The sequence below is a fragment of the Astyanax mexicanus genome, chromosome 4, assembly GCF_023375975.1.
Source record: "Astyanax mexicanus isolate ESR-SI-001 chromosome 4, AstMex3_surface, whole genome shotgun sequence".
NCBI classification, from domain to species: domain Eukaryota; kingdom Metazoa; phylum Chordata; class Actinopteri; order Characiformes; family Acestrorhamphidae; genus Astyanax; species Astyanax mexicanus.
Genome location: NC_064411.1, coordinates 29751044 through 29775381, shown reverse-complemented (window position 1 = coordinate 29775381; position 24338 = coordinate 29751044).

Genomic DNA, 24338 nt, shown 5'->3' with positions numbered 1-24338 from the left:
GAGTACTTTTTTGTACTCAAAGGTACACTTTTCATAATTCTACCCTCAAATGGTACAATATTGGTCTTTACAGGGTCAGATTTGTTCCCTCTGAAGTACAAAGTCTTTCCTAACAGCAATAAGTACAAATTTGTACCATTTAACCAGCCAAAATATATAACAATATATATTTTAATTGCACATTTTTTATTTGAAAGCCAGACAGTATTGGATCATCAAGTTTTTGAGCCATATTCAGTTGATGATGATGTTTACAATCTTTATAATCTTTTATAATCAGCACCAAAAACATGGGTATAAAAAAGTTTTGTACCTCAATATAAGGTACAGCCCCAGGGACAAGCTTCTTCTTAGAGTGTAATAACCGCATGACCGCTGAACAGCAGTGCCAATATTACACGTTATAGCACTCTCTCTCTCGTGTATTATTGATATAAATTAATGACATTTTAGTAGAAGAGTAGCATCAGTGTTATTAAGAATAAACAAAATTTTGGGATAGTCCCCTAGTCCTATATATACATCCCAGTCTCTCCTCACCTTGTGACAATCGACCTCACACCTGCCTCCACCCCTCACAACCCTTATCTTCATCACTCACCTTAGCTGTGGGGGGGGTTTGGCCTAGCTTGAGAACTCAAGATCTCAAGCTGTACTAAACTGTGCCCCAAGCAACATAAATCTCAGTTCAAACCCTCCCCCGCATCACGCAGGCGTGGTCCATTATAGCAAAAGGGTGCAAAAAAAAAGTTTTTTAAATTTATGGCTTGACATTTTCAAAGCTTTGTTTTATTACCGAACTTGATCTTAATTGTGGTTGTAGTTGAATGTGGCTGTATTTTACTTGCAGATGAACTGGCAGCGCAGACGTTGTTGTTTTGGCAGTTGTAAAGGGCTCGAGGCTGAAGGAGCACATTGCTGTGTCTGGAGCATCACTGAGATAAAGTGAACACGACTTGGTTATGACTGTCCTCCGTCACAGCTGGGTCAGAAATGTGGAGCGCGTACACGCATAGCATTTTAATGCTGCGACAGCATCGCACTTCCTCTTAATTTAGAACTGCTGATAGAACGCCTGTGAAATAAATGAGGCGCTTCTCGTCGGATGTTTGGCTGTCTCTTTTATCATACATACATTTTTCATATTATAAGAAATGCATTTTAATATCAGACAAAGATCATTTTTAATTTGTTAAAAAAAAGAAATCTATCTAAACCAATCTACCCCTGTGTAAAGTGTAAGTGTGTGCCCCTTAAACTAATATTTTGGTTGTGTCACCCTTGGTGCCAACAACTGCAATCAAGCTTTAACAATAACTGGCAATGAGTCTTTCACATCTCTGTGGAGGAGTTTTGTTCCACTCTTCTTTACAGAATAGTTTTAATTCAGACACATTGAAGAGTTTTAAACATGAACAGCTTGTTTAAGATCATCCACAGCATCTCAATCAGACTTTAACTAGATCACTACAAAACCTTCATTTAGTTTATTTATTTTTTTAAGCCATTCAGAGGGTTAGGACTTTGTGTTTGTGTGCTTTGGATCATTGTCCTGCTGCAGAACCCAAGTACTCCTGAGCTTGAGGTCACAAACTGATGGTTGAATATTCTTCTTCAGGATTTTCTCGCTCTCGCTCTCAGAAAAGAATCTTTAAAAAAAAAAATCCTGCTTAGGGTTCTGCAGGAAACATCTCTGAGTAAAGGTCAATGTTAGCCTCCTGACAGCAAATCCATCTACCGGCTTGAACGCATAAGCCATTGGGATTCTAGGAATCTGATCAAAACCCCGTTCAGCTTCATCTTCGTCCATAATCTCGATAAACAACAAGCTATTTTAATTAATCTTGACCGTTAGCTATGTACCTGGGCTCTTTAACCAACCAGCCTCCTGACGTCACCAGAGCTGCACGGGCAAAATGGCGGCGCACTAGCGCAAATGTTTAGAGTAGTAACAAACATAAATATATTATAATTTATTGTGTAAACATTTTATATATAAAAATGACCCTCCAAAAAATTCCTTCATATTCCATGATGCGTTATTCTTTCATGCAAGTGCTTTAGTTTAGTAGAGAGAACTGTTGAGATGAATGTTGGATATATGTTGCAGATTAAACAGCCTACAACAAACTACAATAAATTGTATTTGGAGAATCGGATTTATGCCACGTTTACTTGCTGCATTAAGGTTTTAGCGCTGGCCCTCCATCCATACAGCTAAAACACCACCAGGCCTAGTTTTGCCTGATGGTTTTGGATACAGGCCACACTAACAGCCAGGGGACAGAGCATCCTGAAAGAAGCTCCGGCTGCTGCCTCATAAACTGTAACACCTGGCGCTATTCATCTGCTCATCACGCCGGCCACAAGAGGAGCCTATGAGGGTGAGTGACACATGAATAGCAACACTAAAAACAGCTCTCTCTTTCTCAAGTCTCAACCACACCTGACAACCTGCCACCATTCTGACAGCTGTGGCCATCTCAGCACTTTGTAAAATGTCAAGCAATCCTTGTTGCCCTGTAACAGAATGTTTACAGCTGAGATTAATGTGTGTTTCAGCAAAGAAAATACGAAGATGCAGGGCTAATCATCCGCAAAAGAATAAACATACAACGTAAATGTTAATCCAACATTGTACAGTAGCAAGAAAAAGTATGTGAACCTGCATGAAGCTGGAAAGGGTTATAAAAATATCTCTAAAAGCCTTGATGTTCATGTGTCCACGGTAAGACAGATGGTCTACAAATGAAGAAAGTTCAGCAATGCTGCTACTCTCCCTAGGCGCCGTTGTCCTGTAAAGATGACTGCAAGAGCACAGCACAGAATGATCAATGAGGTGAGGAAGAATCCTGGAGTGTCAGCTGAGGACTGAATACACAAATCTCTGGCACATGCTAACATTTTTGTTGACAATCTACAAAAAGGAAAACATTAAACAAGAATGGAGTTCATGGGAGGACACCACGGAAGAAGCCACTGCTGTCCAAAAAAACCCCAATGCTGCACTATTGAAGTTTGCAAATGAGCACCTGGATGTTCCACAGCAGTACTGGCTAAATATACTGTGGACAGATGAAACCAAAATCCAAGTATCCCAAATCCCAAAGGGTTCACATAACTTTTCTTGTAACTGTATGTTAGCTGGCCACCCCAAATAAAATTCCCACAGTTAAATCAGCACCCTAGGTTTGATGCATCTCTGCACTGTTATTACAACCTTAACTGAACCGTTTGAACCATTTTCAACCTTGGTCTTAGCATCTCTCTTTCAGTCTTAAGTGAGTTTAAGTATGCCACTCGAGTGAGCCATCAGAGACCGTCACACTTCAGGGTCCCTGCTGGGACACTATTCCGGTGGCCTGAATGACGATCTACCTAAAATTCCCTCCTTTAATGAAGCTCAGAGACAGAGCACTGCAAGTCACGTAGTGCTCTTAAGAACGAGCTCGCACAGCAAATGAGTTCTGTAAAGTTCGATTGTTTGAGGGATCTCCTGGGACGCTCTTAATTTAACTAGGAACATTGTAAGAAATGCAGCTGGTTAAGGACAATCTCACTCTTTAAGAACGGCCTAACGTGTAAATCGATTCCTTTATTTCTGCTGTAGACTGAAAACATTTGGGTTTGACGTTAAAAGATTAATATGAGACCAAACATCCACATTTCAGTTTTTATTTCCAGGTTTTTACATCTGGATCTGATACACAGTTCAGAAGATTCAGCACCTTCTGTCTGAACCCACCCACCCATTTTTCTTATGAGCAAAAGTATTGGAACATGTGACTGTCAGGTGTGTTTGGTTGCCCAGGTGTGTCCTGATACATTAGTTATTTAAACAGCTTTCAGATTTTGTTTTTATCTGTGCTGACTGTGCATTTATAGTTAGAGGAGGAACCAGCATGAAAACCAGAGAGCTGAGAGTCTATGGGTGAAAAACAAGCAACTATGAAGCTGAGAGAAGATGGAAAATTAATCAGAACCATTAGAGCACAAATATTGTTCATAGCCAGAACAACAGTTTGTTATATCCTGAAAAAGAAAGTCGTCACTGGTGTACTAAATAAAAGATGATGAACAGACTGACCAAGGAAAACCACAGCAGTGATGAAACAGAAACATTGTGAGTTCTGTAAAGTGTCCTGTAAGTGCCATCAGTAACAACCTCCAGAGAGCAGAAGTGAAGGAATCACAATCTACTGTTCACAGAAGAAAGACTTCACAAAGGAAAGTACAGAGACTTTAGCAGAAGATAAAAAACACAATTAACAAGGTGAAAAGGAAAAAATCTGGCTGGAATGTTCCAGGAAGTACAGAGAACAGCCTGTGGACTGATTATGGACTGATGAGACAACCCTATATGAACCTTTACCAGTGTGATGTAAAGGCTTAAGTTTGGAGAAAGGAAGGATCTGCTCATGATCTCAAACATACCAGCTCTTCTACCAGTTTGTACATTTAAAGAAAGATTAAAATAAAGTGACCAGGAGATCCTTCATCATGCAGCAAGATAATGATCCAAAACTCACTGCAGCCTGAAAAAAGCACCACAGAAGAAGAATGCAGAAGGTTAGTGATGTCAGTGGGTCACAGATGTGATGCAGTTACTGCAAGTGAAGGATTTTCAACTAAATTTTAAGTCTTATTTACTTTAATTTACTTTAAGTTTATCTGTTCCAATACTTTTGGCCATAAGAAAAATAGTTAGGTTCAGACAGAAGGGGCTGAATCTTCTGAACTGTGAATCAGATCCAGATGTAAATACCTGGAAATAAAAAACTGAAATGTTGATCTTTTGCTTCATTTTCATCTTTTATTGTCAAACCCAAGTTTTTTTAGTCTACAGCAGAATCAAAGGCCTCACTGTTCCAATAATTTTGGAGGGAACTGTGTTTTCATTTATAGTGATTTAACAGGTGGGTAGTTGTAAAGCTGCTACATCTAGTAAAACTATCCCAACTTTTCTGGAATCTAAATGACAGATTTTCACAAATTGGCCGTTTCTGTGTACTAATGAGAAGCAGATGGTGCTGTTAAGATCCTCCATTCTCAATTACAATTTATCAGTTTACAGCCATGCATTACAGCAATTCAGGTCCAATTAGCTTCAGAGAGCTCTAGATCCGTCAATCCAGGCAAGATCTGAATATGTTTGTAGAGGAATTTCTAGATTGGAGTGCCTAGACTGGCTCTGTGCTCATTGTCAACTTATACCCTGCCAACAGCCTGTTTTCACGAACTTTGTTGCTGTTTAAATGCAGAAGAAGCTCATTTGGCCATAGCCAGTACAACCACTTGGAATGTTCAGAAGAAAGTCGTCACTGGTGTACTAAGCAACAGGTGTTGAACAGGTAGATCAAGAAAAAACAACAGCAGTTGATGACTGTAAAGAAAGACCCTAAAACAACTGTTAGTAACAACAGCAACAAGGTTTTACAATCTTATAATCTTACTTACACACCATACTTAATTGATATCTAGATCTATTACACACTGTTCTGGAGAATAAATGACAGATTTGATTTGTTTATTTCATGTTACATCCAAGACACCCATGATTAATTAATCCTCTCTAGAATTATATTTTTTAAATATTTTTTTTAACTTCAAGAAACACTGTTTTAGCATGAATGTCTACAAACCTCATGTTGTCCTGAGGCAACAAATTAATAATCCTTATTTTAGGATAGGTAAATGAGAAAAAAAACAGGAAAAACAGCCTTTAAAATATTTATATATCTTAAAATTTAGGGTACAGTGTGATTGCCAGATAAGTTTGTTTGAAAAATTTGTTGCCTGAAGGATTTTGAGCCATGCAAAGTGTACTTTTACCTTTGTTACGATAGCAAAGACACACTAACACGCCCTAAATCAAACTGCACTGTACACCGTGATGGCTTGCCTATAGATAGATGAAATAGGGCTCCTAGTAGTATTACTCTTATTGCCTTTACCAAAAATATCCAGGATCTGGTCATAAATAACTGCCCTTGTTCGCTATGAGTAGTAAAAGTTGTGCAATCCATATGTCACCGGGGAAAGGACGCACACCAAATGACAAAATACTTTTTTTGGGTATTGTATTCCGATAGATCCCACCCCAGGGATTTTTATGAAATATAAAAATGTATATTAACTATAAAACAAATATGAAATAAAAGCAAAATAAAGACAATCAGCACTTGCTGAGCAGAAATATTAGTCTCAATGCACAACAACACTGCACCACCTATCTTTGACTTACTGCAACTGCAGTGTACAGATTTATAGACTTTAATCAGAGCTTGTACTCAATTGTAAAATAACAAAAATAAAATGAATACACTGTAAAACCCTAGCTTAGAACACAGTACAGTATTTGGTAGTGGCACTAATTACAGAAAATAGATAAATAACATTAACACCACCTTAATACCATGAACAGAGCTCTTTTTACATTTGTTTTTAAGCTCACCTCGATTTACTCAGCTTTACTCAACAAGACTTGAGCATTTCATCAAGAGAACTTGGACAAACAGCTTCTGTAACCCAGAAAAATACAAGGCTTGACCACGAGGAGCACACTACCCCACAGAAACAATGCCATCTGCCCGCATCTGGTTGTGATTCATTCAAAATACATGTTTAGAAAGGCAATATAGGCATCTACTACTGTTATAGGCCAACTAAACCTTATATTGTTCAGTATTTCCTGATTTTTACCTCTTATTTCATTAGGATGGCTCTGGATGGATCCTAAAATGAAGCAGCACCATTCACTGCAGCTTGAGCCTCCTTCTCTACCATGCTCTTAGCTCCTCCCTTTCCTCTCTCAGGGTGACAACAGTTCTGATTGTGTTTCTTAAAGTTACAGACACACATTTTAAAGGTGTATTCTCAATTCACCACCTGGCTACACATATGCATGCACAAAAATATATGCTGGGTTTGTCCCAGAGCAAAAAACTCACCTCCTGTGTACCTCGAAAAAAAAAGAGGCTTTATTGTCAGATAAGTGTTGCAAAGTGATATAAAAAGTGCCAAAGTGTTGCAGCCTACTCAAGCCTTCATAAGTACCAACTACAGTCCAATATACTCATATACTCGCCTCTGAACAGCAAAAGAGCTGTTTAAAAGAGCATTGGGTTAGCGGCTAATGCTAAAACTGCTGCACCCAGCCTTAGTGCTTTAGAAAGTTTACTGACAACTCACCTTTATAATGTTTTACTTCAGTGGAGTGGATTTAATGCTCCTTAATACCAGACTGGTAGAATTCATACATAAGCCGTACCTGATTATAAGGCACACTGACGATTTTTTGGGAAAATTAAAAGATTTAAAGTGGACATTATAGTCCGAAAATATGGAAAATCATTGAATTATGGCTTACAACAAGGACAGAGAGAGAGAGAGAGAGAGAGAGAGAGAACTGCCTCTAGCCAGGGATTAAGCATCCGTGGCAGCTCCTCTACACACGTTTCATAAAGTTCAGATGTGAAAGCATCTGTCTCTGCAGTTGTGGTATTAGGTAACTGTTTAATTATGGAGATTATTTCTGCTACTGTAAACCAAGAAGTTCTTTGAACTCAAATGATTTAAGTCTGTTTTACATGAAATTAGAGATTTCTAAACATTACTCAACTATTTTGAGTTAGTTGAACATTTGTGGGCACAAATATATACATTCAAACTGAGATCTTTGAGTTCCACCAACTTATAACAACTGAGTTTAGTCTGTTGCCATTGGCAGCTTCTTTTCCATTGGCTTCTGTCACAATCGATTTGCATACTGGGTGTGTCCAAGAGTTTCTGACAGACACTCACCATCAGTGTGTAGTGATTCACCCGGGGCTACCTTAGAAATAAATCAGGTTCCCCTTTAAGTTGTAATAACCTGATGTTTTAATTTATGCTAACTCAAGTTTTCATTCCCCATTACTTAAAATGTTACTGTTCCAATAACAATTAAACTTAGGGTGTTTTCACAGTTGTAGTTGGTTTGAATCAGTTGATGAGTTTGTTTACATGGAGCATTTCTCCCTTTATTTGGTTTGGTTTCACATGGCATAAACCTAAACGAACCAAAATGCGCATCAATTAACCATGCGAGCACATTGTCTCCTCGGCTTGGTCACCGCTGTCTGGCACGGGAGCAAGAAAGTAAATATAGCGAGAAGATTTTGTGTTCCAGTTAACCGCACCAAGGGTACAAACAAACCAGAGTTCATTTCAACCAGACCAATTAATTAGTGTTGGTGTGAAAACGCCCCAAATGACTCATTCAGTGCCTCTATTCTTGAGAAGAAACGTCACATATGATGGAATATTTAAGTAAAAAGTAGATAAAATATACCGTAAAGTATTGATCATCCAGCAAACTGAAGTTTAATACCCACCTTGGAGTTTCATTAAACTTACTGAATGAATAAAAAAAAAAGGGTGCATGACATTGTTGACCAACTTCACACCGAGAGTGATGAGGGAAGAGAACACCATCTACCCACCCAGAGAGAGCATGAACAGTTGTGCTCTCACTGACTCTGGCTGCTGATGCCAAAGCAGTACAATCCACACATCTACTATCCTGGTCTCGGTCAAAAATAGTACTGTATTACTTTCCTCTCTAATACTCTTCACTCCCGGCTCCATCTCTTCTCTGAAAAATCAAGCTTATCAATATTCTCCCACCTTATTATCACAGTGCCTGCTCTTTGAGATCAGCTTTAGCTCTCATCATTAGCATTTTGCTGGAGTACGAGTGAATGTGGGGCAAATGTGGAGCTAATAAAAGTCAGCAGCTTTACCCTGCTTAACAGCAGACTCAGGGGCTTATGGGAACAGAGGAGGGTAAATATGCAGCTAATGGCTCCAACCAGTAAAGCAGTGGAGTTTAAGGAGTGATAACATCAAATATGTACAGTAGTACACAACACACAAAAAATCTTCTTCTTATCTGTAGCATCACTTTACTGTAGATTTAAACCAGTTGTTGTTTGGAATGTAGCAAGCACTGAATCACAAAAGAGAGACGTGTGAATGTAACGATGATATATGTAGTGCCTACAGTATTAGACTGAAAGAAAACGTTTATTGGGGAAAATTGTACAAAAAAAAAAAAAAAGACTCTTGTACCCTGTTAGGCACCTGTAGTCTAGAGACTACAGAAAGGAGATAAGTGGCTTAAAGGTTTTGTGAGGCATCTTGCAGCACATTTACCCACTAAGATGAGCCGGCTTTTTTGGCTCCCAATTGGCTCTTGAGATTTTTTTGGATGCTTAAATTAATTTATTATCAAATTATATGTAAAAATGAATTACTAGTGTAAAACATACATTATCTAAAATATATATTATTTAAATAGGTTTATTTATACAAAAATAAATTATGAAATACAAAAACAAAGGCCCATCTCAAGTTAACAAACAGCACAGAACAAAATCAACAAAGTTTTTGTCACTCAACAAAATAAAAAATAAATGTGCAACATTTCTGTGTTGCACAATATGAATCTCTGGAGCTGGCTTCTGTCATTCATTTCAAAAAGCCGGCTCTTAAAACCGGATTGTTCTCAACCGACCCATCACTACAAGATCTGAGCAAAAAATCTGATTTAAGCAATGTGGCTTGTAGTGTGAACGTAGCCATAGAGGCATGTCTAACACTTATACAGTCTCTCACCAGGAGGTACACTACCCAGAAGAATCCTTTGTGAAGCACTTCTGTGCCCTCTAATCAGATCACAGCTCTCCAAATAAACATCTCTAAAACTTCCTAAAGCATGTTGAGTTTTGCAGCAGTCTGAGTGCATTGTTTTCTGGTCTAGGAGAGCACAACAGGAATATTTACGATGGTGTCTGGTGATTCAGAACCAAGCCTGGGGTTGTTATGCCACTCTGCTGCCCATTCCTCACCGAGAAAATAAATACCTTTAATCCAAAAGCGCTCCTGGAAAGTAAATGATGGAAACACGCAAACACGAAGCATTGAAAGAGCTGCAGGTGTTTCTGGAATAAAGCCCATTTATTCTCTTTCCACGCGTTCCTGCTCACACAGATTACGAAACAGCCTCTCTAAAGCATGATTTCCCCATTTTTCTCTCCCTGTGAATTTATCTGTTCATCAGCCTTAATCTTTCCATACGTAGCGAACAGCTAAACCGCGCAGACAAGTTACAGCTGCCCGGGAGCAGTGTGTGTGTATTCTTCAGTCCAAACAGTGTTAAATATTTAACACAGCGGCTGCTGAGAGGAAGGAAAGTAGCATAATGACTCTTGTGAGGTTAAATGGTCCCACCTGAGGCAGAAAAAAAAACCACAAAGACGTATACCTGGGCTCCACTGAGAATCATTCACCTTTGAGCTGTCAGTGTCTTTTTCTCTCTGAGAAAAAGCTGCTTTTGCAGAAACGCCACAGTGGCTGACGGATCGAAAAGCCTTTTTAAATTGGTTTTTACACTTCCGGAAGGAACTGAGGTCCCTGAGCAACGTGAAATGTTGCGTTATTTCAAAGAAGTCCTTGCTTTAATTTTTCTTGAGTTTCTTCGGTGCCTAAAGTAGCCATATAAGTGTTAACTTTACTTTTACAAGTGGCGATGCTCAGCGCTATCTGCTATCACCCCACATACAGTCTATTTTTTTTATGAATTTCTTCTGCAACGTTTTAATAGCAACAATAGCGCTTGTGAATATACAGCTCTGGAAAAAAAAAATAAGAGAAAACTTAAAAATTATGTTTTTTTTTTTAGATGGCATTTTTTTTTATTTTATATATTATTGAAAACCTCTGGAATATAATCAAACCATCAAACCAAGCTGAGCAGTGGCATAGAGTTATCCAAAAGCAGTGTGTAAGACTGGTGGAGGAGAACATGCCAAGATGCATGAAAACTGTGATTAAAAACCAGGATTATTCCACCAATTATTTGAATATGAGGGTGATTCTCATGAAGACATTCACATTAACATAAAGTTTTTTCAAGTTGAGAACCTAAAAATAGAATTTGTATTTTACTATATTGACTATTTTTTCATATATTTTTTTAAAATAGAATTTTATTATTATTTGAATCTTATATGATCCAGAATAATTCTAATCACCGTTTTAGTAAATGACGAAGCTAGATCAACGGTTCAAACATTTTTTTTCATATTTCCACAACATATCCCATCAACATAACAGCACAGTCCTTGACAATTACTTTGATCTTGTTTTTTTTTTTATTCATAGTTAAGCAACTCTCATTACCGATACAACATTTGTAATATATATTTTATTTTTTTTATTAATGGAAATGATTTTAGAATATGTTTGATCAAAAACTCATGTGGACAACAGGTGAGGGATATACTATAGTAAAATGAACAAAAGTTATGATAAGATGTGAAACATTTAAAAAAATGTAACATTTTAGATCCATAACGGTAATGAGAACACAATAAAACGGTAATGAGAAAAAATTTATTCGGACACAGTTATTTTGTTTAAAATCAAGTACATTTTTTGTTCAACACAAAAAATATTTATATTATGTAAAAATATAGATATTTTAAATGACTTTACCCTATTTTATTTATTTTATATGCTTAGTCATTTTTATATGGTTTAACTTAAAATTAGAAAGAAGGGATACGGACACATAACGGTAATGAGAATTTCCATATATATTTTTTTTATTTATATAAAAATAATTTTATATGATGATGATGAAAACAATTGATCCATACAGTACTCCCTATTTGCTTTACACACAATATCAGAGTTTTTATGTATAAAGTATTGATTAAAAAAAATTGTCCTGGACATGTTCCCTGCAGCTTCATGAGAATCACCCATGAACTTGTTTTCTTTGCATTATTGTTATTTAAGCCATTTCTTATTTTCTGCAAATAAATGCTCTAAATATCACTTCGGAATTTATGAGAAATGTTGTCTGTAGTTTATAGAATAAAACAACAATATAAATTTTATTAAATTTATCATTTTTTTATTAAACATATACCTATAAATAGCAAACTGATTCAGAAACTAAAATGGTCTCTTTATTTTATTTCCAGAGCTGTATTCATCCCACCAAGCAAATGTCCGCGTCTCAGGAGGTTAAAGGATTAATATGGATTTTTTTTAGTACTAAATGATAAAATAATCAGAATGTATCATCAGATGTTAAGAAAACATGCAAAGTTCAAGCACTGTCATCTCTTTCAGCTGAGCTCCAGCCGGGATTTTCTGACTAGAACTGTGCAGTACATCACAGGAATATGTGTGGGTGTGGCCTCTGACTCATTCCCGAACATTAATTTCACACTAATTCCAGGTTGTCAGGTTTAAAAACTTAACAGCAGTGCTGCAGCCATGGAAGCTAGCAAGCAAACATCATCTTTTCACATTGATAGATTAGTACCTGTTACATTACTTATAGCTCAACAATATCTCTCTGTACTGTTGTTTTGTTCTGTTATTTGTTTGTTGTTTGTTATTTGTTTGTACTGAGCGGGTCGACCGAGGGGGATGGGTTCCTTTGACTGAGTCTTGGTTCCTCCTAAGGTTTTTTCATCTTAATATAAGGGAGCTTTTTCTTGTCACTGTGTCACCATAAAAATTGGCATCTCTGTGGTGCTGCTCATTTTCTTTGTAAAGCTGCTTTATGACAACTTCTGTTGTAAAAAAGCGCTGTATAAATAAAACAGAATTGAATTAAAATAGCCTGCCTCCACTCTCCAACAGAGTTTCAAAATCCAGACATTTTAACAGTTTGTCCAAACACCCTTAAGACTGGGTGACATAGGGCATAATTTACCCCAATAAATTGATTTTTTCCACCGTTATCCAGCTCAAAGTATCTCCACACCTCTTTGCTAGAATCCGGAGAGTCGTGACATTTAAAACGAGGCATTAATAACTTAAAAAGTGCACAAGAACCTTATTAAAACCCACTGATTACATCCCATAACGCTAGCTTCAGCTTCGAGCACCAACATCACTGTACTGATAATTACATACACCTATATATACATAGACTCCACATAGCGTAGGCCTAGCAGCCGGGGCCAGGAGGCAGGCTATGCAGAATCTATATATATATATATATATATATATATATATATATATATATATATATATATATATATATATATATATATATATCATAATCAGTACAGCAGTACAGTGATGGCAGTGCACAGAGCTGAAGCTAGCAATTATGGGATGTAAACAGTGGTTTTTAATAAGCTTCTTGTGCACTTTTTAAGTTATTAATGCTTCGTTTTAAATGTCAGGGCTCTCCGGATTCTAGCTAGGAGGTGTGGAGCTACTTTAAGCCTGGATAACAGTGTAAAAAGCGATTTATCGGGGCAAATTATGCCCTGTGTCACCCAGTCTGAAGGGTGTTTGGACAAACTGTTAAAATTTCTGGATCTCAGAACGCTGTGGGAGAATGGAGATGTGCTATTCATCAAAGGTAAGCATTTTTTATCATGTTTTACTACGACAAAAGTCCATTTTACACCAGAGTTCTCTCCTTTAAGACACGATTGCAGGAAAAATGCGACACAATATAACCTGAAACATTTATTTAATTGCTTGGTATCTTCTTTGCCAAAAACTATATTTTAAGTGTTGTGAGAAGGAACGGCAACATTACAAACTAAAAAATGCTTTGCCATCCCGACTTTTTTTTGGAATTTGTTGAAGGTCTGAAATGCAGGAATTTATTACAGTATATTTAGTTATTTTTATTTATTTATTTATATTTATTTATATATTTATTATATTATATTATATTATATCATATTATATTATATTTATTTAGTACAGTATATGTATTTTTCATATGTATTATATGAAATATAAAGTTAAATATATTTTGGCTTTAAACCATCTGCAGTGTAGTAAAAGGGAAAGTAAATGTAAGTAACATTGATTTTTACTTGTTTTTAATGTTAGACAAATAAATCAAATATACATATATAATGCCTAGATAGAGATCTTAACATACAGTTCACATTTCCTCAGATGGTCTTAGATATTTTCCAGGATGCTGTATACTGTAGGTTACAGGCTGCGGGCCAGCCGTTGCAGTTTTTCCACAACCCTCTTCCTCATTCATTATTAATGAGTTTCAGACCGCAGGGCCATTGTTAGATATTATTTGCTTGACATTGACATTGTAGTACTACAGCAGTCTGTGTGTGTGTGTGTGTGTGTGTGTGTGGCTGGTATGCAGTGATGTCAGTAACATGTTACTTAGTAACGCGTTACTCTAATCTGACCCTTTTTTCCAGTAACGAGTAATCTAACGCGTTACTATTTCCAATCCAATAATCAGATTAATGTTACTTATCCAAGTTGCTGTGCGTTACTCTCTCTCTCTCTCCACCTCACACACACACACACACACCGCTCCCCCAATCACATGCATCTCTCTTCTGTTAATGAGGTACAACCATTGGTTTACTCACTGCACCCCCCTGTCTCTCTCTCGCGCTCGGCGTGTCTTTAGTTCTCATTTTTCCGCCAGTTCTCGGGCTCCCTATCTCTTTATAAAGATGTTTTTTCCCGGCCGCGTCCCAATTCACTAGCCAGGGCAGCGGCCTGCACAGATCTGATTGGACGAGGAGAGTGTTTGAAGATTTTACACCACACGTGATTGGTCTGCAAGTTTACTGCGCCGCAGAGCGTGTATACCATAAAGACAAGAAAAGTTCCGGTGCTTTAAATGAACACTGTCAGAATTAAATCCTTCTCAGTAGTTTACTGGTTTGGGTCCGCACTGGACAACTGTCTGGGTCCGGACCCGGACCGCAGTCCACATATATGTGATCCCTGGTCTAGACCATATACACGGTTCTGTTTTATAAAACCACTCCTTGCTGCCCTGCAGAGAACAACTGGTTCAATGTTCAGTTTTACAGTGTTAAATATGTCAGGTCAAGAAAGACTTTCTTTATTTTTTTATAAAAACAAGTATTTGTGTTAAGTGAAGTCAAGAAAAAACATATTTTATTTTTTTTTTTTAAACTTATTTTTTCAGGAATAAGTTAAACTTTAAATGTCTAGAGATACATTGTTGCTGTTAAAAATGCATTTTCCAATAAAGGCAGTAATGGCAAAACTGGTTATAGTTTTTATGTTAAGGTGGCGCCACGGCGGGAGGTGCTGTCTGCAGCTGCTGAAAGTAACCAATAAAGTAACTTGTAAAGTTACTTATTTACTTTTAAAATCAAGTAATCCATAAAGTAACTAAGTTACTTTTTAAAGGAGTAATCAGTAATCAGTAATCGGATTACTTTTTCAAAGTAACTATACCATCACTGCTGGTATGTGTGTATTATGGTCACTTCTGCCATTTTTTACACTAGAGTACACTGTCACTGCTGGGTTAAGAGTGGTCCATCACCCCTCAAAAAAAAAAAAAAACTCCAGACTAGAGAAGCTCTGTTGTAAGAAAGAAAGTGATCAGTGGTGAAGAGGTAGATGATTAAGTATCTGATTGATTGATGGCCTACAGTCTGTTACTGAACTGCACCAGAATAGTGGAGCTATTGTACAAAAAAAGAGCTTTGTAATGAAGTCTCTGGTCTCTGGCGGATGTATAACGCTCTGTGATGAATTACAGCTCAGCTGGTGATGACAGCGAGAAACAACAGCAGTGATCTAAAATAACGTCCAACTGGAACTCCAATATACCAAAACGGTTCAGACTGAAACAGTGCCAGAACTGACTGAAACTCAAACAAAAGGATCTAGAATAAGTGTACAAGACGAACCATTCATAATCAATCAATCAACAACAAGAGTTAGTTTTGTTCGGGGGAAATATATATTATATTACCAACACTAAAACTTAAGCTTTCTAAACTCTACTGTTCTTGAGCTAATCTGAACCTGAAGGCCACATGAAGTTTGAAGGTCTGTAGAGATTGACATAAAAGAACTTCACCCAGAGAGGGACTTGAACCGAAGACCCCAGCACTGACAAATAGACAAACTAAACACCAAGCCAACCAAACCACCATGCTGTCCACAGAATGTAAAGATTCTATGCCAACCATGTGTTTTTTTATCCTTAGAACCATGCAACAAACCAAGAACCATGTCAAATATGTACCTGTACGGCATCCTGGTCCTGAGAGTCACAGTGTCTTTAACAGAAAGGCAGTGTTGCTCCAAAAAGCTCTGCAGCTGCTGGATCTCGGAGGTAAATCTGGCCCTCTATGTCCAACAGAGACATCCTGACCTGGGGTCCAATCCCTTCTCCTGGTCTTGGAAGGAGGAGATGGTGCGTTTCTCCACACGCTTTCTAAACTCTACTGTTCTTGAGCTAATCCGAACCTGAAGGCCACGTGAAGTTTAAAGATCTGTAAAGATTGACTCTTCACAAAGTTGTTGACCTCTACTAATCGCCTAATCACTACTCAGCCATCTCCATCGTTTTTGGAATAAAAAAAACGGGGTCCCACACAGAGCCAGGAATAACATAAAAGAACTTCACCCAGAGAGGGACTTGAACCGAAGACCCCAGCACTGACAAATAGACATACTAAACACCAAGCCAACCAAATCACCATGCTGTCCACAGAATGTAAAGATTCTATGCCAACCATGTGTTTTTTATCTGTAGAACCATGCAACAAACCAAGAACCATGTCAAATATGTACCTGTACGGCATCCTGGTCCTGAGAGTCACAGTGTCTTTAACAGAAAGGCAGTGTTGCTCCAAAAAGCTCTGCAGCTGCTGGATCTCGGAGGTAAATTTGGCTCTCGATGTCCAGCAGACACATCCTGACCTGGGGTCTAATCCCTTCTCCTGGTCTTGGACGGGGCAGATGGTGCTTTTCTCCACACGCTGGGATGTTCTTTGTCTGTGGACGGGGAGTTCACTGCATGCTGCTTTGTACAGGTACATCACTAGTGTTGAAAACCCTAGTTTAGTGTTCCATCAAATGTCAAAAGTGAACCAATTAACAGGAAGTTCTTGGCCTGGGAGCGCTAACAGCTGAGTACACGCTTATCTCTGACCCATACTTGTACTTATACAGTACAGCACGTCTGGTTGGGCTGGTTTGTTACACCTGGCCTGAATTCAGGGCAGAGTCCCAAAAATGTTCATCCCTTGAGACCGTCCTACAAATTTGGAATTCTGACTTCATGGCATTCCACAGAACGGAAAAAAAAAAAACTGGACTCATCTTCGCTCTGAAACTCACATCTGTTCACTACTGACAGAGGCGGCTGCCGCCGCCACTGTTTACATTGTTCCACAGCCAGCTCCCAAATCTTATGACCGCAGTATTTTTAGCGATTCGTTAAACGAAGTAACAAAGGCAGCTTTGGCGCAGGGCTTTAAGGGTTCTCTCAGGTATCAGCGCGGCCTGCCGCCTCGCCGCCAAAGCTGAGCTGCGAAAAGCTGCCGGCGCATCTGCGACTGCCGCAGGATCAGTCAGAACACTGTGAGCTGAAGCAAAGCCAAAGAAAGTATGAGGCATAACCTAAATAAATCAATAAAAAAAAAAAAAAACACACATGCCCCGCAGAACAGCACACTCCGCTGTCGGCTTTAAACTCGCATGCAATCACTGGCAACCCGTGCACAAGAATGCAGTAAATCTTTTAACATATAATCCACAGTATCTGTATCAATATACAGAATTTGACTTTCTAAATGATTCACAATTATATGTTTTCTATTCACTGTAAAAAAAAAAAAAAAAGTATTTTAAAATTACTGTAATGAACTGCCAGCACTGTTATTTCACAATGCTTCTGCTCTACTATAAATAATATACTTTTTTATACAATTATGTATAATGTTTTCTAAAAATGGAATGATGGGAAAACTGGTGTCTAATAACGCTAGCTGTAAAAAAAAATAACCTTCAGTATTCAAGACTCTCATGGGACGAACTGCACCAGTAGTTACCATACCATACAGTTGCAAGATAAAAAGAATGTGAACCCTTTGGGATTACTTGGATTTCTGCATAGATTCACAACAATAGACAAACAGAGTCTGCTTAAACTAATACCACACAAATAAAATTATATGTTTGCATGTTTTTTATTGAACACATAATGTTAACATTCACAGTGAGGGTGAAAAAAGTATGTGAACCTTTGAATTTAATAAATGGTTGACCCTCCTTTAGCAGCAAAAACCTCAATCAAACGTTTCCTGTAGTTGGAGATCAGACCTGCAGAACATTCAGTAGGAATTTTGGATCATTTCTCTTCACAAAAATGTCAGTTTCAGTTCAGCAATATTCTTGGGATATCTGGTGTGAATCGCTTTCTTGAGGTCATGATGCCACAGCATCTCAATTGGGTTGAGGTGAGGACTCTCCAGAAGGCGTATTTTCTTCTGTTGAAAACGTTCATTCGGTTGTTGATTTACTTCTATGTTTTGGGTCGTTGTCCTGTTGCATCATCCATCCTCTGTTGAGCTTCAGTTGGCGGACAGATGGTCTTAAGTTTTCCTGCAAAATGTCTTGGTAAACTTGGGAATTCATTTTTCCGGTGATGACGGCAATCCGTCCAGACCCAAACCATGATGCCCCGTCCACCATGTTTCACAGTTGAGATGAGGTTTTGATGATGGTGTGCTCTGCCTTTATTTCTCCACACATAGCGTTGTGTATTCCTTCCAAACAACTCAGTTTTGGTTTCATCTGTCCACAGTATATTTAGCCAGTGCTGCTGTGGAACATCCAGGCGCTCTTTTGCAACCTTCAAACGTGCAGCAATGTTTTTTTGGACAGCAGTGCTTCCTCCATGGTGTCCTCCCATGAACTTAATTCTTATTTAATGTTTTCCTTTTTGTAGATTTGCCAAGAAAAACGTTAGCATGTGTCAGAGATTTCTGTAAGTCTTCAGCTGACACTCTAGGATTCTTCCTCACCTCATTGATCATTCTGCGCTGTGCTCTTGCAGTCATCTTTACAGGACTTTACCACGCCTAGGGAGAGCAGCAACAGTGCTGTACTTTCTCCATTTGTAGAACGTCTGTCTTACCGTGGACACATGAACATCAAGGCTTTTAGAGATACTTTTGTAATTCTTTCTAGCTTCATGCAAGTCAACAATTCTTGAACGTCTTCTGAAAGCTCTTTTGTGTGAGGCATGATTCACATCATGCAATGCTTTTTAAGAACAGCAGTGTGTTTTTCATAGTGCAGGGCAGCTTTAACCAACACATCCAATCTCATTACATCCTGCCTCCAACTAACTCTTAGAAAAGTCATTAAAAAGTTTGAAAAAGCATAGCATTACAGCAATCCGAAGTGATAGTTGGCTATAGTTACATACGTACATGTTTAAATCTGGTTTAGATGCACTTTTTTGTGATTTTCTAGTTGTTGATCACTTGAATTAATATTCTAAATATATTCATTCAGGTCCTCATTGCCATACCTTCTCTGATCAAAATGACTTTACATGTTGTGAATGATAGGCCTGGTAGGGACAGCATCAATTTCCAGAACTTGACCCTGGAACCAATGAAACTTATCAAACACGCCACATCAACTGCCTGTGTCCTACCAAACTGTCGACCTTAGTTATGTTTTCAGATGTTCACTCTCCACTCTGCTCTATTTTTGTGTAGGATTCTGTTTTTAGCTTGCTGGCTCTGTTGTGACAGTGAGTCATGATCATTGTCACCTTCATCAGATTCATAGTCACAGTTATCAGGAGTGTCACAAGTGGTGCCATCGTAAGAAATAGTTTCACAGTCATGCTTTAATCACTATCATTAATGTATTACAGTATTCTTATTTCCTTATTGTGATTATATTAGCACAAGAACAGACAGAGTAAAGAACAGAATTATTTTATATGAGAGTATGTTGACTTTTAGTTGTTTTTTATTAATAATTAAAACAGTTTTGAACAGAGGAGGAGGAAGAATCTTCCTTCTCACTATAAATCTCTTGTGTCTGCCTTTAACCAATCATGGACACTGCTTGCAACTTGCTTTGCGAAGTATTGCCAACCTTTCTGTTGCGTAATGAGTGGTATCTCCCATGTTTAATCAGCCTGTTTGTCTCTGCCTGTTTTGCCATTTTGGTTGTGTCCTTTGGTTTAATTTTTTTTTTTAGCCTTTAAATCTGTTTGTATCTATAAACACTTTAAAAATGTTTTCAGAGAGAAAAGTATTAGTATAGATCCTCAATGGGGCTCATAGGAGCTCACTAATAAATCTAAGCACAAGGAGAGACCAATCACGATGCTCTCTGTGTCTGGCGCAGAGATTGTTCCTGAAAAGTGCATGATCTACCCTGATATTACAATTTCCTGCTTTCTGGGGTATTATAGAACAGATGTGTCTCGCAAGCATGAAACATCTGGCCTGTGATGTTGTTTGAACTATAATGAACGATAATGAAAAAAAAATAAGAATTAAAAAACGCTTCTCTGACGAGCATTTGTTTATATTCCTCCCTTTTCTCTCTGTCGCGCTCAGCATGACTTTAGTGTCCGATCGTTAATTATTTCACTCGTTCTCGGGCTCCGTATCTCCTTATAACGGTAAATTTTCCCAGCTGCTCTTCTTGGGTTTACCTACTTTAGGATCAACTGTTCTGCAAGTGGATTCAACAACCCTCTGGGCTGGAGAGCTACTAGTCTGTAGCACTCCATCCCATTACACTTCATTTTAAGGTGTGTTCAAGTAAACATCTGGCATGTTGCTATCTTGGCAGCGGAAAACACAGGTGCACTACTAACTGAAATGCACCTAGACAGCAGTCATTCCTCAGATTCCATTTCTATAGGTTCGCCCAGCGCGCAAACCTATAGAAAACACACACACGGACATGCTGCAGAGCGCGAACATTTAAATGACTTTTAACCCAACAATAAACAGAATAAAGAATATAATAACATGGCTGTTTCCTTAAATGATCTGCTGGTGTATCTTCACAGCGTGAACGTGCAGGTCAGTATCCTCTGCTGAGACACACAAAGCGGCACACTGTTAAGATACAAATGCACCAAAATCAGAGCTCACCTGCCTCTTAAAGGGAATATGAACTGACACACTGATTGGTTTATTTAATACAATGCCAAAAACACAACAATAATAATTAAGAGAATTAGTACATGTCTTTTGTCCATTTTGCCTGTTTTACGCCCTCACGAAACACATAGCGACACATCAAGCTGCGTGATCTGCAATTGAACGATGCGCTATAGATCGCTAAAATAGAGCCCAATATCTGTATTGTTTGCCTTAGTGACTTTACGTAGTTACTGTAAGACATCTTGATTCATATCGATTAAACTGATTTTTATCTGTAAGAATCTGACCAATGCTTTAGCCCTGACATTTGATTTATTGTCCTATTATTAGACTGTTGTAAAGCTGCTTGTAAGGTGCAGCAAGGTGAGGATGCGGAGAGCCAAAGAGAGGGGCCAGGAAAAACAAGGGATGAGACCAGGGACTGGACAGGAAACTGAGATTGGACAGGGGACATGAATGCAGACTGGACAGGAGCACGGACTGGACTGGGGACGTAAAAGGAGACTGGATAGAAGACTGGACATGGGTCACGAACCAAGAATGGACATTGGACTGGACTGGGGACGTGAACGGAGACTGGAAACTAGACACAAATGGAGACTGGACATGGGGCACAAACGGAGACTGGACATGGGGCACGAACGGAGACTGGACATGGGGCACAAACGGAGACTGGACATAGGGCACGAACGGAGACTGGACATGGGGCATGAACAGAGACTGGAAATGGGGCACGAACGGAGACTGGAAATGGGGGACGAACGGAGACTGGACATGGGGCACGAACGGAGACTGGAAATGGGGCACGAACGGAGACTGGACAGGAGCACGGACTGGACAGGGGACGTAAAAGGGGACTGGACAGAAGACTGGACATGGGTCACGAACCAAGAATGGACGTTGGACTGGACTGGGGACGTGAACGGAGACTGCAAACTTGACACAAATGGAGACTGGACATGGGGCACGAACGGAGACTGGACATGGGGCACGAACGGAGACTGGACATGGGGCACGAACGGAGACTGGACATGGGGCACAAATGGAGACTGGACATGGGGCACGAACGGAGACTGGACATGGGGCACGAACGGAGACTGGACATGGGGCACGAACGGAGACTGGACATGGGGCACGAACGGAGACTGGAAATGGGGCACGAACGGAGACTGGACATGGGGCACGAACGGAGACTGGAAATGGGGCACGAACAGAGACTGGACATGGGGCACGAACGGAGACTGGAAATGGGGCACGAACGGAGACTGGACATGGGGCACGAACGGAGACTGGACATGGGGCACGAACGGAGACTGGAAATGGGGCACGAACAGAGACTGGAAATGGGGCACGAACGGAGACTGGACATGGGGCACGAACGGAGACTGGACTGGGCTATATATGTGGACTGGACATTAGACAAGAGACTGGACAGGGAAACAAAACATTAAAAGAGACAGACACAAACACAGTGAGAGGAACAGGAACAGAGATGGAAACAGAAACAGGTGACACTGCTTTGTGTCAATATCGGTAGTAAAAAGTGCTACAGATACATTTGATTTGATTGTGTTTACTGATCTGTTTTTACAACGTTTTGTCCACACATAACATCAGAAACCATGCTTATGTTACTATAACTGGAGGTGGAGCTTCAATAGCATCACTGAAGCATTGACATTACTGCCACTACATGCCAAATAACAGCTGTTTATAGAATGTTCATAGGGCCTGATTGGCTCATAGGGGCCCTAGGCAGATGTACCTACTTTCTTTATACATATAAAACACTTCCTGAGTCACTAAACAGTTGGCTTTGGTAAAATACCTCAATCATTAATTCAGTCTTGGTTGTTTCAATGCCCTCTATGCTGAGAAAGAAATAAGATCAATCTGAATGGCAGCTTCAGAATTTAAAGCATTGTTTTATATTCAGATCAACATCTCAAATCCTGTGAAACATCTGGGTTCATAGAAAATACAACCCACCAGAAACTCACTCATCTAGAAAGGCATTTATTGCCATCTGGATGCAAGAATATTTATCCCTAAGGAGATGTTTTATAATGGTAAACATGTGACACCTGAATAATGCAAAATTAGTCGGAACATTTGGGGTAAAGGACAAACAATGTGCAAATTTTATTTTAAGCAGAGCTTTTCCTTTATGGACACACATCTTTCTTCCTTTTTTAATTTAACAAATAAACTTTAATATCAGACAAAAATGACCTGAGTAACTATAAAAAGCAGTTTTTAAATGATAAGGGTATCCAAACAATCCTGATCCTATGTAAAAAAAAAAAAAAAAAAAAAAAAAAGTAAAGAATCCAGCAGACCACAGTGAGAGCTATTATTTACAAATGGAGGAAACATAGAACACTGGTGAACCTTTCCAGGAGTGACCGGCCGACCAAAATTACTCTAAAAGGGCATGAGCAACTCATCCAAAAGGTCCCAAAAGAACCCAGAACAACATTTAAAGAACTGCAGGTCTCACTTGCCTCATTTAAGGTCTGTGTTAATGATTCAATAATAAGAAAGAGACTGGGTAAAAATGGTCTCCATGGGAAAAACGACTCATCTCACATTTGGTGGTCACCAGAATATTCTGTGTACTGATGAGACAAACATAGAGTTTTTGGAAGGTGTGTCCAGTTACATCTGGCATAAAACTAACACATACAGGGGTTGGACAATGAAACAGAAACACCTGGTTTCAGACCGCAATAATGTATTGTTCCGACGGACAGTTCTGGTGGAAACAGGAGAGTTGAGGTGCACATTGAATTCTGCCGTGATTTGAGCAGCCGTGGTTTTATGTTTTTTGGATACAATCCGGTTTAGCACCCGAACATTCCTTTCAGACAGCTTCCTCTTACAGCGTCCACAGTTAATCCTGTTGGATGTGGTTAGTCCTTCTCGGTGGTATGCTGATGTTACCCTGGATACCGTGGCTCTTGATAGATTACAAAGACTTGCTGTCTTGGTCACAGATGCGCCAGCAAGACGTGCACCAACACTTTGTCCTCTTTTGAACTCTGGTATGTCACCCATAATGTTGTGTGCATTGCAATATTTTGAGCAAAACTGTGCTCTTACCCTGCTAACTGACCTTTAACCTTCACACTCTGCTCTTACTGGTGCAATGTGTAATTAATGAAGATTGGCCACCAGGCTGCTCCAATTTAGCCATGAAACCTCCCTGTATGCATGCTAAATAATGTTTTATAAATACAGCATTCATATAAAGTGTTAGGAAATAGTGAAATAGTGTGAGTGAGTATTTTTGATATTCTGAGTATCTCTGAGTGTCACGCTGTGGGGAGTGTTGGGAATGGGTGT